Here is a 16249-nt window from a genome sequence, read left to right as displayed (position 1 = left end):
ATTAATGAATTGTTTATAACTTAGGTCTTTAAAACTTAGGTTAGAATTCTATAGGCTAGTATATAAAAGTATAGGTAATACTTTTTTATTTAGATTTTAAATAATTAATATGTAGAATAAAATAAATATAATTTATTCTGGTGAAATAGATAGTTAACTGGGTTGACTTTTTAAAGGATGATAGTGGAATAAAAGTGTTGAGCTTTAATGTCTGCTGCAGATGATTACAAGCATCAGTAGCAGAAAATTTAAATGAGTAGCGACCATATGAAGTGCGAACTTTAGGTATGCAAAGGTTAATAAGACTACTAGAGCGCAGATTTCAACATATTTTCTGGATGTTAAAAAGTGACTATAAATATGTTTTCCATATATGAGTTTTGTAAATGAACAGAAACCAATAAAAAAATTAAAACATTGTTATCAAGTCATGTTAATGCATCTTATACACACTAAAATGTTATTTAACGAAATAAGTTACTTTACTTTATAAAAAAGTGAGTAAACGCATTGTAACGGAACTGGTTCATATCTTGATTTGTATAATTACAAACACTTATAATTTTAGAATTATAGACCATGTCAATCTCTGTTGGAAAAACCATTGAACCATGAACATTTCCTGCTTGTTGTCAAACTATTTCAAGAGGCAATTAAATCATACCTTCACATTAAAACAGCTGCAACACCATTATTTATCAAAATGTGGACCTTTTTGCATTCTCAGAAGCTATGGAAAATAAAACAGCTATACGTTAGGACCATTATTATCGTTTACATCCCTCAAAATGGTCTATTTACACTACACTTAATATTTTTATGACATCTACGATTTCTGAAAAACGTTGCAAACAATGTATATGGGTTGAAGTTAAACAATCAAATTAATGTTCAGCTTAATTTGTTTGTTTAAATTCAACCCAAATTATTTTTTTACAACCACTTAACTTAAAAAAAAAAGTAAATCCAAGGAGTTATCTAGTTTGATTATGTTTCTTTATTTAACCTGATGAAAAACCCATTGAGATCAAGTTCTCATTTACAAGAGTTACCTGGCCATGAGGCCCGAAGTTTTGTGGACAGATGACGAGGTCGAGTTGTTACTAAACGTAACAAATGAATAACTGCACAATGGCGCCTAAAACAGAAAATAATGCAAACAACGCTCCCATTTCTGTGTCATGTTGTTGTTTACAGTGAAGGCTGGTCTGCTGTCTTCCAGTAGCGTTAAAGCCATGTGTTATAGTCATGTGATAGGGGCTTGATAAATCAGGGAAGAATACGCAATGAAACAAATGCCCCAATCAGGTAGCGAACTCAGCAGCCACGCCTCTGTTTTCAGATGTCTCCGTTTTTCGCCATCCACACTGAGACAGAGCAGCATTGTTTCAGAATGAAATTGGCCTCTCCAGCGTTTCCAAAACGCTCCGTTTTCGGCGCTCAAAAACTCAGGCGTAGTGTGGACGGATGCCGTAACTGTAGCAAAACTTATGCGTTTTCAAACTAAAACGCATTAGTGTAAACGGGGTCTAAATACTTGTAGCTGGACACTAAATTTATTTGTTCACCTTGGGCAGTGGTAATTAATGGATGGGTCTGCAAAGGGGTGTGGATTAAAGTTTTGGCCCGTTTCCACTGAGTGGCACGGTACAGTTCAGTACACTTTATGGCCGTTTACACAGTCAAAAGATTCCAAAAAGCAAACTGTACCATACCCCTTTTTGGGTACCCTTTGCAAAGGGTACCTAGCACAACAAAAGGGTACAAAAATGTGGAGCTAGATGTGCAGCTTAAGACCCCGTTTACACTAGTGCGTTTTAGTTTTAAAACGGCGTTGTAGAATGAAAACGATCCGCGTCCACACTCGCGTTTTACCCAGCGTTTCTGAACTGCTCTCCGTCCACACCAAAACGCTGAAAACGCACATCACGTGATCACACACACACTCTCGGGCAAGCGCTCTAGCATTTCTACCCAGATGAGAGCTCTGCTTGTCGGACTGCTCATCAAGCATCTCCCGCTGGATCTAATCTCACTATATTTGCTAAACGTGATATTTCATTCATGTTTTTGTCTTTATCTAACGACATAGGCCAATTCCCTGACTTTGGTCATTGGAATCTATTAAGTTACTTGTTCACGGGTAACATGTTTTGGTTAAGCGCAAAGATAAGTTAATGATTAATCCAGGTACATTGACTGATCGCTCGTCTTTATTTCCTACAATGTATAAACTTATTGTATGTTATACTTTTATAATTATCGATTATTAAAACTGATTTTCAGCAAAAGAGAGGGTGCGTTTCGTATTTTCACTGAAATTGAAAGGAGGCAGTTGTTATAGGCTCCGTTTTGTTATAAATATCCACACAGTGAAGATGACGCTCATATATGCAGCACGACGCCTCAACATTTCTGCTGTCTGTTAAGTTGCTAATATTAAAAAGAAAATAGGCAGTTCCTTAAATCATGTTTACATTTTATTGTTGAGAAAGTGAAACAACGTAGCCAGGGTGATGTGAATGAAGTTATAAAGTACACTGTTCCCTTTGAAGATTTACCCGTGTCTTCGGTATGTTTTCCATATCAAACTGAGAAGGGGGAGACTGCAGCCTTGATCAAACTTGCGAAGTCTTAACTTACAAGAAGAGGATGCGAGACTGAACTGTGTGTGGGCTACTTAATATTGAGGAAAAGCCCCAATCAGATAGGCGAACGTTTGCAGCCCCGCCTCCGTTTTCAGATGTCTTCGTCTTTCCCCATCCACACTGAGACGGAGCAGCAGCGTTTTAGAATGAAAACGGCCTTTCCAGCGTTTTCAAAAAGCTCCGTTTTCGGCGCTCGAGAACTCCGGCATAGTGTGGACGGATGGCGTAACCGTAGCAAAACTTATGCGTTTTCAAACTAAAACGCACTAGTGTAAACGGGGCCTAAATGGCCACGAAACCCCCCTGTTTCAGCAGGGTGTTTTCACACCTCTAGTTTGGAAAAAGTCAGGAAAGTGGGTGTGTCTAGCTCTGTGTAGGTGGGAGTGTCGGACAAAACAAACACACACACACACACACGCTGTGGAGAAAGACAGTAACTGTGTTTACATGGACATCAGTAATCAAATTATTTGCCAAATTATTAAATGGTGGACTTTAACTGCAGTTTGGCACTTTCATTTAGGAACATTTCATTCATGCCGCTCATGACAAACAAGATATTTGATTCGAGGAACTGCTGGAAGCGTGTATTCTTAATGCAATTTTTGATTCTGCACGGCAAATGAGAGATAGAAAAACCCTTTGCATTTCCTGTAAATTAGAAGCACATGGTAGGTAGCGTCAGAAAGCCGTGTATGTTATTCCTGCTGCACACTCAGAGATGTCATGAAGTACTTCCAGGTACAGACAGCCAGTCTACACTCTGGAATACATGCAAGGATTTAATCGGTGTGACATAAATTAGTTTCAAACCAGAAGAACAAATTTGCTCGAAACAACGTAAAAACAACCAATTTTCACTTTTTAGTGCAATATATGTGTCGTAATAGTGTTTTTAGCTGTGTGGGACACATATATGACTGTCAACAGCTCATAAAATGTGTTTTGGTGTTTTGTGACCCTTTAACGCTATTGGTTTACAGAGAAACGTCACTAGGGCGTACACAAGCCAGGAAAATGAAAACAAAGAAAGTGCCATTTTTAAATACACAGCCGAGACATAACACTGTAACACATAACACTGTAATAATATATACATATAATAACGAGCCATGGTCAACCCAAGCTCAAACAAACCTTGTCGTCATCTTGATGAACAGCCTAAAAGCCAAGAAGAACAAAATCTGCTGTGTCCTGTTTTTGTTTTACGAGGCCACCTAAAAGTGCAAGCGTTTTCATTTTCTTCCAGTTCCAATTTTTACATTTAAAATAACAAACTTCTAGGGCTGATGATAATAATGTGTGCAAGATTTTGAAGTGCTTCTGACATCAGATCCTTTCAGAAACAGACAAACGCGAGAGTGAAGCCTGAAAAAACAAAGGAGCAAATGATTCTTTCAGCAACCTAATGCATGAACAAACTGACATGTTTAACTACTATCAATGCCTATTATAAACTCAGAATGACGAAATGACTTTTTAACAAGTGGCTGCATGAGTTATAGCAGGCTATTTCACTATCATTGATCCGCAGTAAATCAAATCATATTTATAGAAAGGGTAGTGATGAACATTTATGCACAAGTATTTTTGTGTATTAAGCATCTGTTATGTGAGAAGAGCTTTTCGTATGATATGTGAACGACCCATACATCTTTACTTTGACATTTCCTTGAGCGAGAATGACGTGGACTGAAACTTTCTATCATACACCATTGGTACCTTTTTGGCAGTGGAAACGCAAGCCTACTAAAGGTGACCCGTACCATACTATACCACTCAGTGGAAACGGGCCATTTATAACCACTTTTTTTCTGACACTTTTATTTCTTAAATTTCTCTTTTCTTATATTTTTCTTAGGAATGGGAACATTTCAAGTTACTTGAGCATTTTTGAAGACAAATTTTTAAATTTACTTGCACTAGTTTTGTCACTCTAGTCTGGTGGCAGTTTGTCACAACAGGAGCGAGCGGATCTTTAGGAGCTGTTTGTGTAAACTCTTTTGTGGAACTCCTTTTCTTCTTCAGCAACTTCTGATGAATATTAATGTGGGCTTGGAGCTTCTTTGCTCCATTGGTCTCTGCACTAAGCAGCTCACAAACTCAGCCATGGGTGTTTCAGCCTGATAGTTTGCTCTTATCTTGACCCATTTAAAGAAACTCTGTAATGCTGCATTTGAAACTTCGACTGTTAGCAGTTTTTTTTTCTCTCTCTTTCTTTTGGTGGTTAGATATCAGTGTCATGAAAAGTCATTAGAGGTTTTTCGGATGACATCAGAAGTTCATTACTGCTTAAGCTTGTGCTGGAATTGTTTGAAGAGAAACCTTAAGGTGAAGCCACATAATAAAACTATGTGTGAGTTCCCTGTCCCAGAGCGAAGAGAGAGAGAGAGACCCTGGATGACGATTTTAAAAGCCTAGGATCTGTTTTATCCATGTTTTATTGCAATGCAGTCTACTGGAAAGTGCTCCGCTGACTAAGCCCTCATTGTTGTGCTGATGGGAAACATTTAAATTGTAGTCTGTCAAAAACATGTGACGTTTCAAAGTTTTTACATATAAAGAAGTCAAATTAGCAGCAAGAATTCTGTCTTTTTTTCTGTCTAAATATCTATTTTTTGTCTCTGTCTGTCTGTTTGTCTGTCTGTCTTTCTGTTTCTGTCTGCCTCTATCAATCTGTCTTACTGTATGTCTGTGTGTCTGTCTATCTGTGTCTATCTTTTTGTCTGTCTCTCTATTTATTGTCTCTGTCTGTCTTTTTTTGTCTGACTGACTCTCTGTCTTTCTGTTTCTGTCTGCCTCTATCAATCTGTCTAAATTTCTGTCTGTCTATATATCTGTCTGTATATCTGTCTATTTTTTGTCTCTGTCTGTTTGTCTGTCTGTCTGTTTTTGTCTGTCTGACTATATCTATTTTTCTTTCTGTCTCTGTTTGTCTTTGTCTGTCTGTCTGTCTCTATATATCTGTCTGTATATCTGTCTATTTTTTGTCTCTGTCTGTCTGTCTGTCTGTTTTGTCTGTCTGACTATATGACTATATCTATCTATCTATCTATCTATCTATCTATCTATCTATCTATCTATCTATCTATCTATCTATCTATCTATCTATCTATCTATCTATCTATCCATCCATCCATCCATCCATCCATCCATCCATCCATCCATCCATCCATCCATCCATCCATCCATCCATCCATCCATCCATCCATCTATCTATTTTTTTGTCTCTGCGTACCTCTGTCTGTCTGTCTGACTATATATCTGTCTGTCTTTCTATCTGTCTATATATCAGTCTGTTTGCCTTTATCTCTCTCTGTTTCTACCTGTCAGTATGTTTGTCTCTATCTGTCTGTCTATATACTGTATCTGTCTGTCTTTTTGTCTCTTTCTTCTCTTGTTTATTGGTGGATTGCAAACCACTTTTAGGTGCATTATGCACTGCCAATTTAGTCTGCCTCTATCTGTCTGTCTCTGGCTGTCTGCCTGACTATATTTTGTCTCTATCTGTCTTCCTCTATCTGTTTGTCTATTGTTTTTCTGTCTTTTTCCTACAAAAAGCTTCTTTCAATCTTATTGATTACAATAAATTAAGATCATTTATTACTGTTAGATTGGGAAAACCATGGCTAATCACTGCAAAGTGACAAATTTTCTCACATAATTATCGAGTTCCTACAAACTTATTCATTCCTCCCGAGTCAAGTCTAGTCGTGTGATATCGTCAAGCTGAAATGAATCTGGTGTTTTCTCTCAGCTCCAAGAATTGCAAATCACAGCATGTGTGGTCAAACAAGCTTCGAAACACAATGGCAGGATGGCAGGGCAACTTCCTTTCACTTCTGTAGTTTCATTCTGATGTTCAGGAAATTTGACGCAGATTGTCTCATAGATTTTTCTATACTTGTGTGAATCCTTTTACAGTCCTGATCTATCAGCATAGCTTTGCAGCAGTGAGCTCAAGTATTGAGTTTTAGTGTGAATCGCAGTGAGGCATCAGATGTTTGTCACTGACACGGTGCAAAGCCTCTACCAGAGCGTGAAATATTGTTATCCTGATGGGTTTTTGCAGTGGCACGGCTTGCACATCACCGTCCTAATCAAGCTGACACCTAGAGCCGCCACCTCTGATTTGGGACAAAAGCCTGGCGAGGGAAGGCCAGAAAAGATACTAATGCAAACTGACTGCTGGAGATTTTAGTGTATCCGTCTATGCCTTTAGGCAGGTGTTGACTATGCCTGTTTTGCAGTGTGAAAAACAGCTGTACAATTCCTCTCACAGTGGATGTTGGTCTGATATGCAAGATTAAGGTACTGTCCAGTCATCACCTAATGAGTCATTGCACTGTCAACTTCCAGTATATATCATTAGATTCCTCTGAAGAGGGTATTACGTCCTCTTCTCATGCAAAAAAACAAGTGTTACCATGACAGCACTTGTTTGTTTGAGTGCTGCCCCGACATGCCACTCAGTGCTTTTATTTGGGACACAATCGATGCATTGTGCTGCATGATTCTTTTATTAGATGTCATTGAAATTTGGAACCTGTAGGACTTCTTAGAGCTCCAGTGTAATCAAATCAGCCATGATATCAGTTATAGGTCAGTTTATAATAGAGTGCGACTGTATGGTTGCAGAAGTGGATTTACTAACAGTTGGAATTGATTTTTGGATGTTAACCTAGAAACCAATTGTTAGCAAAAGGGTTGTTCATCCAGCTCGATCTCATAAGGAAACGTTTGCTAGTTTAGTGGGTATTTTAGTGGCTAAATGAGTTCAGTCATATGAAAACATACGATTTTAAAAAGGAGGTGTGTCACCCAACCCCGCCCCTAAACCAGGGCCGGAGTTGGACTCCTTTTTAGCTCTGGAGTTTCAAGCCTTAGACCAGCCCACCTCAGTCATCGACTGACTATATTAAAATAACGTCATTTCCAATTCAGTTTCAAATGACACTAACATGTCTTTTTCAAAAACACAGCTGCTTTAGAACTTGAAATGTTTTTCATAAATATGAGAACATTAATTCTTTATAGATATCCAGTCCTTTGTTAACGGTCGTCACCATCAAAAAAAAAAGTACTCGTACATAAGTAACCCAAACAGTATTTTATGTCTTAACACTGAAAATGAAAAAATTATATTATATTCTGGTGACGCGATAACCACTAGACCACGATGGCGCTGTTAAGTACTGCACAGTTAACTGCTGCTATTGATGTCTACTCTTTTTTTACCCTACTCTTTTTTTTTTCTCCCCTTTTTAGATTTCTGATCAAGTTATGTCAGATTTATTAATGTAGTGAATCATCTGATTTTCATTGAGCAGGTGTAATATTCGTTAATATTAATTAATATTCACTAAGGTGCCGCTGTTTGGGGTGGAATGGGGTGCAGCCCGCAGGTTAAAGATGATCATTATTAACCTGCGGGCTGCATTTTGCTCACGAGACTGCGAAAAAGTAAATAAAAAGAGCGGAGCTGCGGCAAAATAATGAATAAAAAGAGTGAGGTTATGGTCAAACAAAGAAATAAATGAAAAAAGTGCAACTGCTGAGAGTGCAAGCAGCTAGGAACACCGGCCCTCGCGTCCAAAAAACGGACCGGCCTGCCAGGAATTCTCCTGGTTCTCCCGATTAGCCAATCCTGGCCTGCCCTAAACCCAATCGTGATTGGGGTATAAGCAAATCGTACTAAATTATATGAATGAGATCATACGAATTCATACGAATTAGCCACTGAATCAAAAAGTTATGAATTGCCATGAGATTGTGTTGGTTCATCAGTGTTATTTATGCTTTAGTTGAAGCCACCAGGCAGCATAGTTTTATACTTGGGATTAAATAAATTATATTTTACCACAGAATTGTTAGAGACTACATTACAAAACTAAATTGCCCATGATTTAATAAAACAAATAATAATAGTCACCAATGAATTGTGACGAGCAAATGCACCAGAATAACTCTATTGCACTAAAAGGAAATGAGTGAAACAAAGTCAGTCTCAGCTACAGTATAAAGGGCATCATGCAAACCATAAAGTTTTCATGCAGAAACAAAACATTTCTACATTTTGCCTGTTTGTTTACACAATAACAATGATTTCATTTGAATGTATACATACAGTACATACAATGAATACATACAGTTGTCATGTCCATGTAAACAATCAAAATTATATCATGAGTCTAGTACGTGTTTAGGGGGAAGTGTAGAATAAAGGCAAATGCAAACAAACTCACAACAGTGGTGGAGTATGTGGTAGTGTTGTGGCTCAAGTGATTTTCTTCATGTTACATTACAACCAAAAGTGGAGACGCATCTTACACACACGGCACTTATACATAAACACCAAGCCACTGATGATGACACATCATCACTTCCATATAGGTACTGCTTACCAATAAGTTGACAGCACCAAATACTGGCCTGGCACACATAATACAGCATTTTTTTGGCTTTTTTCTTTCAGATATGTGTAAATGCAGATCGTTTTGAGCACTTTTTGGCTACATCCATGTTAAATAAGCACGTTGTTATTTTAAAAAAAAAAACATAGTACATATTGCAAATACATCTTTAAATCAATAGCTGCATTCCAAATTGCATACTGGGGCGAGGTAGTGGTGCAGTAGGTTCAGTAGGCTCAGTTGGCATTTCTGTGTGGAGTTTGCATGTTCTCCCTGCCTTTGCGTGGGTTTCCTCCAGGTGCTCCAGTTTCCCCCACAGTCCAAAGACATGCGGTACAGGTGAATTGGGTAGGCTAAATTGTCCGTAGTGTATGAGTGTGTGTGAATGTGTGTGTGGATGTTTCCCAGAGATGGGTTGCGGCTGGAAGGGCATCCGCTGCGTAAAAACTTGCTGGATTAAGTTGGCGGTTCATTCCGCTGTGGCGACCCCGGATTCATAAAGGGACTAAGCTGACAAGAAAATAAATGAATGAATGAAATTGCATACTTCCATTTTTAATAGTATGCGTAAAACAATATATAAGCATGTCTGAAATCTGAATACATAGTATTCGAAAAACAAAGAAGTACCCAGATGACCTACTACTTCCGGTGAGATTCTTAAGTGTGCATCTGATGGACACTATGCCATCCCATGATGCCAAGTGAGAGAATTTATGAAGTGAAGTGACGCAACTAACATGGGTAGGTCACGTGTTCATGACAAATGGCAGACGTAGTATGTCTGAGTTCTATTCATATTACTCTCATTCATACTATATAGAAAATACTTTTCTAACAGTCATATAAATAGGGAAAAGTCGGTCTAATACAGGAGCCAATCAGCAATCACTATAAACTGACGATTCTCCAGGGAAGAGGCTGCCCAGCAGAGACATATTGTCATAAGATGTTAACATTAGGTTAGATTTAGATCATCAGCATAGAGCTGTAATTGGGCCATAAAAATTTGCCCCGATGGGGCCCGGGTCCGACAGAATTTGGCCCGAGCCTGACTGGTACATTTTGATTGACAGCTTTATAAAGCCCTAACCCGTTTATAGCCCAACATTATTCAAATGTGCACAGGCACTTTTGCCTTTTTTTCAAGAATGAGTCATTTATATGTTTTAACATAATTTATTCGTAACAAACATAGGCTATAGGCCACTTGGAAATTAAGACAAAGAACTGTAACATTGTAACATCTCAGCACTCTAAATAGGCCCAGGTACACTTTAGGCTTTAAATTGGCCAACACACCAATGTAAAGAACTCTTTCTTAACAAATTAAATTAAAATAAATTCTAAATTATGACAGGTATTTGGCAGTGGTGAATTTAAGTTAAAGGCTCTGCGAGATTTGTTTCGCCACTTCTCTTTACAATCTGGCCTTCAGGCTTAGAATAGCCTAATGCCAACATTAGCCTGTATACTTTGTCATTACAATTTTATGGTTTAATTAATATTTTCTTATAATTTAAAAACCCTTTACTCACAAAGATCAGGCTACGTGTTTTTGTGAAGGAGTCTTATTGAATCCACTGTAAATGGCTTTAGCGCAGTCCTGCGCTCAGGAAGGTGCGTCCAGCTGCACCGAACACCCTTTCACTGCTGCTGCTATAGGGCGAGATGCATAGTTCTAATCTGGCAAATTTTGTAACTTTTGGGTAGGATTGTTTGTTCATCTTTTACCAACCAAGAACATCCATTTAATTTTCCATGACATCGGTTTCAATGTAGCGAGTGACCTCATCATCTTCCCTGTCAGCTTTCTGTACATACATTGCTGTTTAGCGCTCTACCGTAATACGCAGTGTATGAGTGACCACTGAAACACCTTTGCGGCTAGAATGACCGTTCTTTTTGGACTGGTGGCTGGCCTGATCACAGTCAAAATTCGCTCTTTTTTCTTCTCCGTCATCTTTTGTTTCACCTTTGCAGGGAGGGATTTTAATGTTGTAACAAACAACTTGATCACTTTCTAGCGCTAATTGAAATGCATCACATGACTGTTCATTTACTGCGCAAGCCAAGCCGGCCTGGCCCGACCCGACCTCGTCTAAAATGATAGAAGTTAAGCCCGAACCTACCCGAACTCATCGGGTCCCGCCAGTTCCCGTCAGGTTCGGGCAAAGATCTTCAGCTCTACACCAGCGTCTAAGGACAATGTTATTTTGACGTCCAATAATGACGTGAAATGACGTTGATATTTTGTTGATTTTAGGTTGTGTTGGAAAGTGACCAAAATCCAACGTCAAACCAACATCTGAAACCAAAATCATATTGACGTCAAATAGTGACATGTATTAGTCAGATATGGCAACCAAAATCCAGCGTTAGATAGACGTCATATTAGTAACGTCCATACAACATCAACGTCTGTTGTTTAGGTTATCTGTCTGACATTAGACAACTTTGTCAGCCTGCCATTGAGTTCTGATGTCAACCCAAGTTTCATTTCCAAACAAAATGCCATGTCCCATGACGTTGGTACAATGTTAATGTGACATCATTTTAACATCCTGTGCCTGCGGAGTGGGATCAGATGTGAATTTCTAAATAACTAACTAAACTAAAGAGACAGTTGTTTTTACATTTTATTGTTAGTTCTTAATATGAAATTTAATTTAAGGCAAGTAAATTTGGAGAATTTAATGTTTTCCTAGTCAAACAGAATGCCCTGGCAATCTGCCTGAGAGGCATTTCAATGATGACGGCCAAATGAAATGACTTGCCTTACAGGTGCTTTGCTTCAAATCAGTGAACATACAGACCTATAGTACACAATTTGTTTTGGATTGTCAAATATTTATTATTCATTTCAGAAGTACTAGTATGACATCAGTTTTTTTCAACAAAATCAATCAAAATTAAATCGTCAAGTAAATGAATTGCCAAAACACATAAATGTTTCAGATGTTGTGTGAACACCTGCTGAGTGTGTAAAAGATTTTTTTTAACTTAACCAAAGGAACAGAGCTTAGTGAAAGATCTGTTTTTTTAATGACTAAGCAGTTTTTTTGTCAATAGACCTTATCTTTTGTTGAAAATGGTCCATTAACCACCACTAGCGACAGATATGAAGTCAATTGAGCTCTGTTTTAGTCAGAACTTGCGTTTTCAAAGCACCTGTATGTGTTTTAGCAGGTCACAGAGAGGTCTTTCTACAGTGATGTCATCTGCTTTGACAGTACATCTTTTATTTAAGGCTCTTTATAGCTGGGACTGTTTGTGGGTGGAAGGGTACAGAACAGCTAAGCAGGATTTTCTGGTTACACTGGCCATCGTGACTTTTTACGGAGTGTGTGTGTATATGTCTGGCCACAGGCCCACCATGAACTCCCTGGGCAGCTGTTCAAAGGTAGGAATTTCTTTGTTGACACCAGACACCCTCACGCTCAGAGGAAACGGCAGATTTATCAGCAGCGGAGCCCCTGTAAACCTGACCTCTGAGGAGATCCTGCTTCCCATCATCACAACGTGTCCAGATATTTGGATTGGTGAGCATAAAAAGCTTCAGGAAAGGAACGCATGAAAAATTGGACATTACGTCATGTGCGTTAAACCCCAAAAAAAGGCTCAGTGCCCATAAAACTAAATCCAGCCAGACATCTTCCAGAAGAGGCTTGTTTATTATGTTAAGTCTGTGTTTTTGCTCAGTTTTTTTCGAGAATTGTGTCTAGTATGAGTTTAGCAATGTTTTGGAACAGTAATCTGGATTAGGATTAGAAAGGGTTCCTAATTTTGCTTGTAATCCTTTTGGTCATGCTTTATTCTTAACAGACTGTTTGGTAGCTTGTCCAGTGTAAATAAATGTAGTGGGTTTTGATGATGAAATATTAAAAGATTTTGGTCTCAATTCAGCAAACACCAGCATGGTTTTATTCCTAAAATACAACAATTTGACTGTATCTAATAAAGCTTTGACAAGACTTATAAATTGTTCACCATTGACCCAGAGAAAGCTGTTTTCGTGTATAATTCGAGAGTTCACAAATTCTTAATAATAATAGCAGGTTTGGCATGCTGTCCTGGGGAAGAACCCTTAGCTCAGAAATAATTGAGCCCAGGGCTCCTGCGTGGTCAATGAGCATGTAAGAGGGTACGAGATCAGGTAGTTCTCGAGAGCTCCCCCTGGCAAAGGAAGAAAGGGGAAATAGGGTAGATGGGGGGGGATTCTTCAAAAAATTAAGATGAGGGAGTAAAGCTAGTTGGGCTATTTATAGTGAGTTTGGAATGATCCAATTGGCTTACTAATGATTACAGTTGATGGACTAGCTGCGATCAATCATGTCACATGCTTCCCTTGAAATTAAGCTGCGGTCACACTGGACTTTTCTCCCCATAGACTTCCATTCATACACACGTGAATGCGTCAGACTAGAAACGCAAGCCCCTGCGGAAAGTTTCACAGGTCGCTGCGTTGGAAAGTTCAATCTTGGTGAACTCTGACCAGCGAAATCGCATCACTTGACTGCGTGAGACCAATCAAGAATCAAAACATGACCTCTATGTACTGGAATTTAAAACATCTTGTTTAATCCCGCCCCTTTTTACAGCGCCGTACGTCAGAATTTCGCAAGCAGCGTGACAAGTTTTAGTTTGTAATACTTCACTTATGAAACAGCTTTACAAGCTGGGTTTACATCCTACTAGATTTTTTCAAAGTTCACAATAAAAAAAAGAATGTGAAAAAAAAATAATAATGTGTATTAGGTACGATTTCTATCAAGTTGTTAGAGTGGCTAACTCTAGTATTGGTAATCTAGTAAAGACTATAGAATACACAAGAGATGTCACTTCTATAGTTTTGTATGTGAAAAGGTCAATATGGCCAATGAAGCCCCGCCTTCTAGTACAGGAGCCAATCAGCGATCACTATAAACTGATGATTCTCCAGGGGAGGGGCTCAGACCAGACGTGCATTTCTGCAGATTTTGTATGGTTTGAACATTTAGAAATGAAACTAAAGAGACAGTTGTTGTTTTATTTCATTGACGATTCCTAGTATTAAATTTAATCGTAAACTAGGCAAACAATTTTGGAAAATTTGATGTTTTCCCATTCAGACAGAATGCTCAAGCATACTTGGTGAGAGGCTTCCAAAGATGGCCTCCCAGTGAAATGACTTGCTTTAAAGGGATTTGCTAGTAACCAACAACAAAGCAAGCATAATGGAGACAGCTGATTTGTAACATGGGTGTATATCCCAATTGATTCGATAAATGTTTTTTCATCCTTTGCTATTTGCATTAACCTCTTTTCTCAAAACCACCTTAAGTGTGTGTGAAAACAGGATTTTATTTTGAAATTTGATGTTTTTCATGCGATACTTTAAAGTTCTCATTAACACATGGTGATGGAAACCCTGCTACATTTTTGGTCAAACACATTTTTATTAATTCTGTGCTACAAACTGTTTTTGGGTTAATTTTACAGTTTGTAGCACAGAAATAATAAAAATGTGTTTGACCAAAAATGTAGCAGGGTTTGCATCACCATGTGTTAATGAGAACTTTAAAGTATCGCATGAAAAACGTCAAATTTCAAAATAAAATCCTGTTTTCAAACTGTAAAATTAACCCAAAAACAGTTTGTAAATTCAGATATAAACACTGATCTAATTAAAAGTAGTGTGTGAGTAAAGATCAAAATAAAATAAATCACCTTTTGAAAGAAACAACAATCCAAATGATTAAATCAACCTCTTCTATACATCAGCTATCTATTAAACCGTTATTGTCAATGAAACAATAATTCAAGAGATTTGTTTAAAAAGCTTCATCCATCAATCTCATTAGATCTTGAGTAAGTCATTAGCAGGGTTTCCCTCATGCTGTCAATGCACGTTTTGAAGTTTTGCATGAGAAACGAATTATGGAATTAACAATTTTGAATAACAATCTCTTAATTTAAAAAAACAAACATATATATTTTTACTGTTGCTTGAGATGGTTTTGGAATAGTAATAGTAATGGCAGATACTTTGACTTAAAGTAATATTACACCAATATGACTAATTAGATATTTCTGCTGATGGCATCTTTCCCATGTGTATGTACTGTATGTATGGGGCCACGACATCATCGTCTTTGCTGCCAGGAAATTCATCAAAATCTCTGCATTTCTTCTGTGCACTGCATTATTTTTAGCAATTGCAAGCTGCACTGCTAAGATATTTATAACATGCCCAATCCTTAGTAACTGCATTCTAGTCTTCATTATGCTTGCCTTGTTTACTGCTGGTTGCTAGGCTATAAATGCTACAGTCAGCTGTTATTTTTTGAAAGGTCCCGTGAAAATGTAAATATTTTTTAGATGTTAGTTACAGTCTGTTGGCTTTAAGGATATCTAAGTTAAGCTATTTAAGTGTTTGTTTGTTTTTGTTTTTTTGCAGTTGTCTATTCAAAATTGTAGTGCAATCAGGATTCATCATTTTTTAAATAAAATATTAGGATTCTCCAGAATTGTGCATTAAAACAGGAATGTTACAAACGTCACATTTTAAAGTCTGCGTTTACTGTAAGTTGCAGAGACTTTTATTTTAGTATGTTTTTGTACTTCCAACTGAAACAGATTATTGAGTAGGGGACGGTGCTTTCATTTTACGCATTATTCACTCATAGCAAACGGTAAGAGGCATGTGGTCATCAAACTGATGTAAACAGAAGGATCGCCACTCCAAACATGGAAGCAAATGGTCAACTTGATTGAAGATTACCAAAACAGTTAGTTTTTTCAGTGAATTTAAAGTACACATACAGTATCAATTGTTCACCTAAAGAATAACAATAAATGCTAACAAAATAAACATTATAAATTTTGATTTCTCAAGGACTTGAGATATGCCTGCTTGTTTGGGGGGAAAAAAGCTAAAAACTCTGTCCATTGGCCCCTATATTCACATATATGCACAACATATCAATATATAATATGTAGTCAATTATATATTTTGTAATATTTATGCGCTTTGCTCCAAATGTTAAGTCTGTATTTGTGTTTTGTTTAAAAATATATTAAATATAATAAAGTTAATACAAAAGAAGCTTTTCGCAGGCGACGCAGTAGGTAGTGCTGTCGCCTCACAGCAAGAAGGTCGTTTGAGCCTCGGCTGGGTCAGTTAGCGTTTCTGTGTGGAGTTTGCGT

The 16249-nt window shown here is 37.8% G+C and overlaps 1 protein-coding gene and 1 long non-coding RNA gene across 2 annotated transcripts in view; one reads left to right on the top strand and one right to left on the bottom strand.

Moving 5' to 3' along the window:
• Window positions 1-16249, top strand: part of fam171a2a (family with sequence similarity 171 member A2a) — a 67159-nt gene that overhangs the window by 583 nt on the left and 50327 nt on the right. The window lies entirely within an intron of this gene.
• Window positions 114-7787, bottom strand: LOC141381180 (uncharacterized). Its single transcript, XR_012400933.1, has 4 exons — window positions 5887-7787; window positions 4125-5772; window positions 2931-4082; window positions 114-1789 (listed from the first exon to the last, which is right to left on the bottom strand). It is a non-coding gene; the product is annotated as an uncharacterized lncRNA (long non-coding RNA).

This window comes from Danio rerio, chromosome 3, assembly GCF_049306965.1.
Source record: "Danio rerio strain Tuebingen ecotype United States chromosome 3, GRCz12tu, whole genome shotgun sequence".
Classification (NCBI taxonomy): Eukaryota; Metazoa; Chordata; class Actinopteri; order Cypriniformes; family Danionidae; genus Danio; species Danio rerio.
This window is presented reverse-complemented; position numbering and strand designations above follow the sequence as displayed.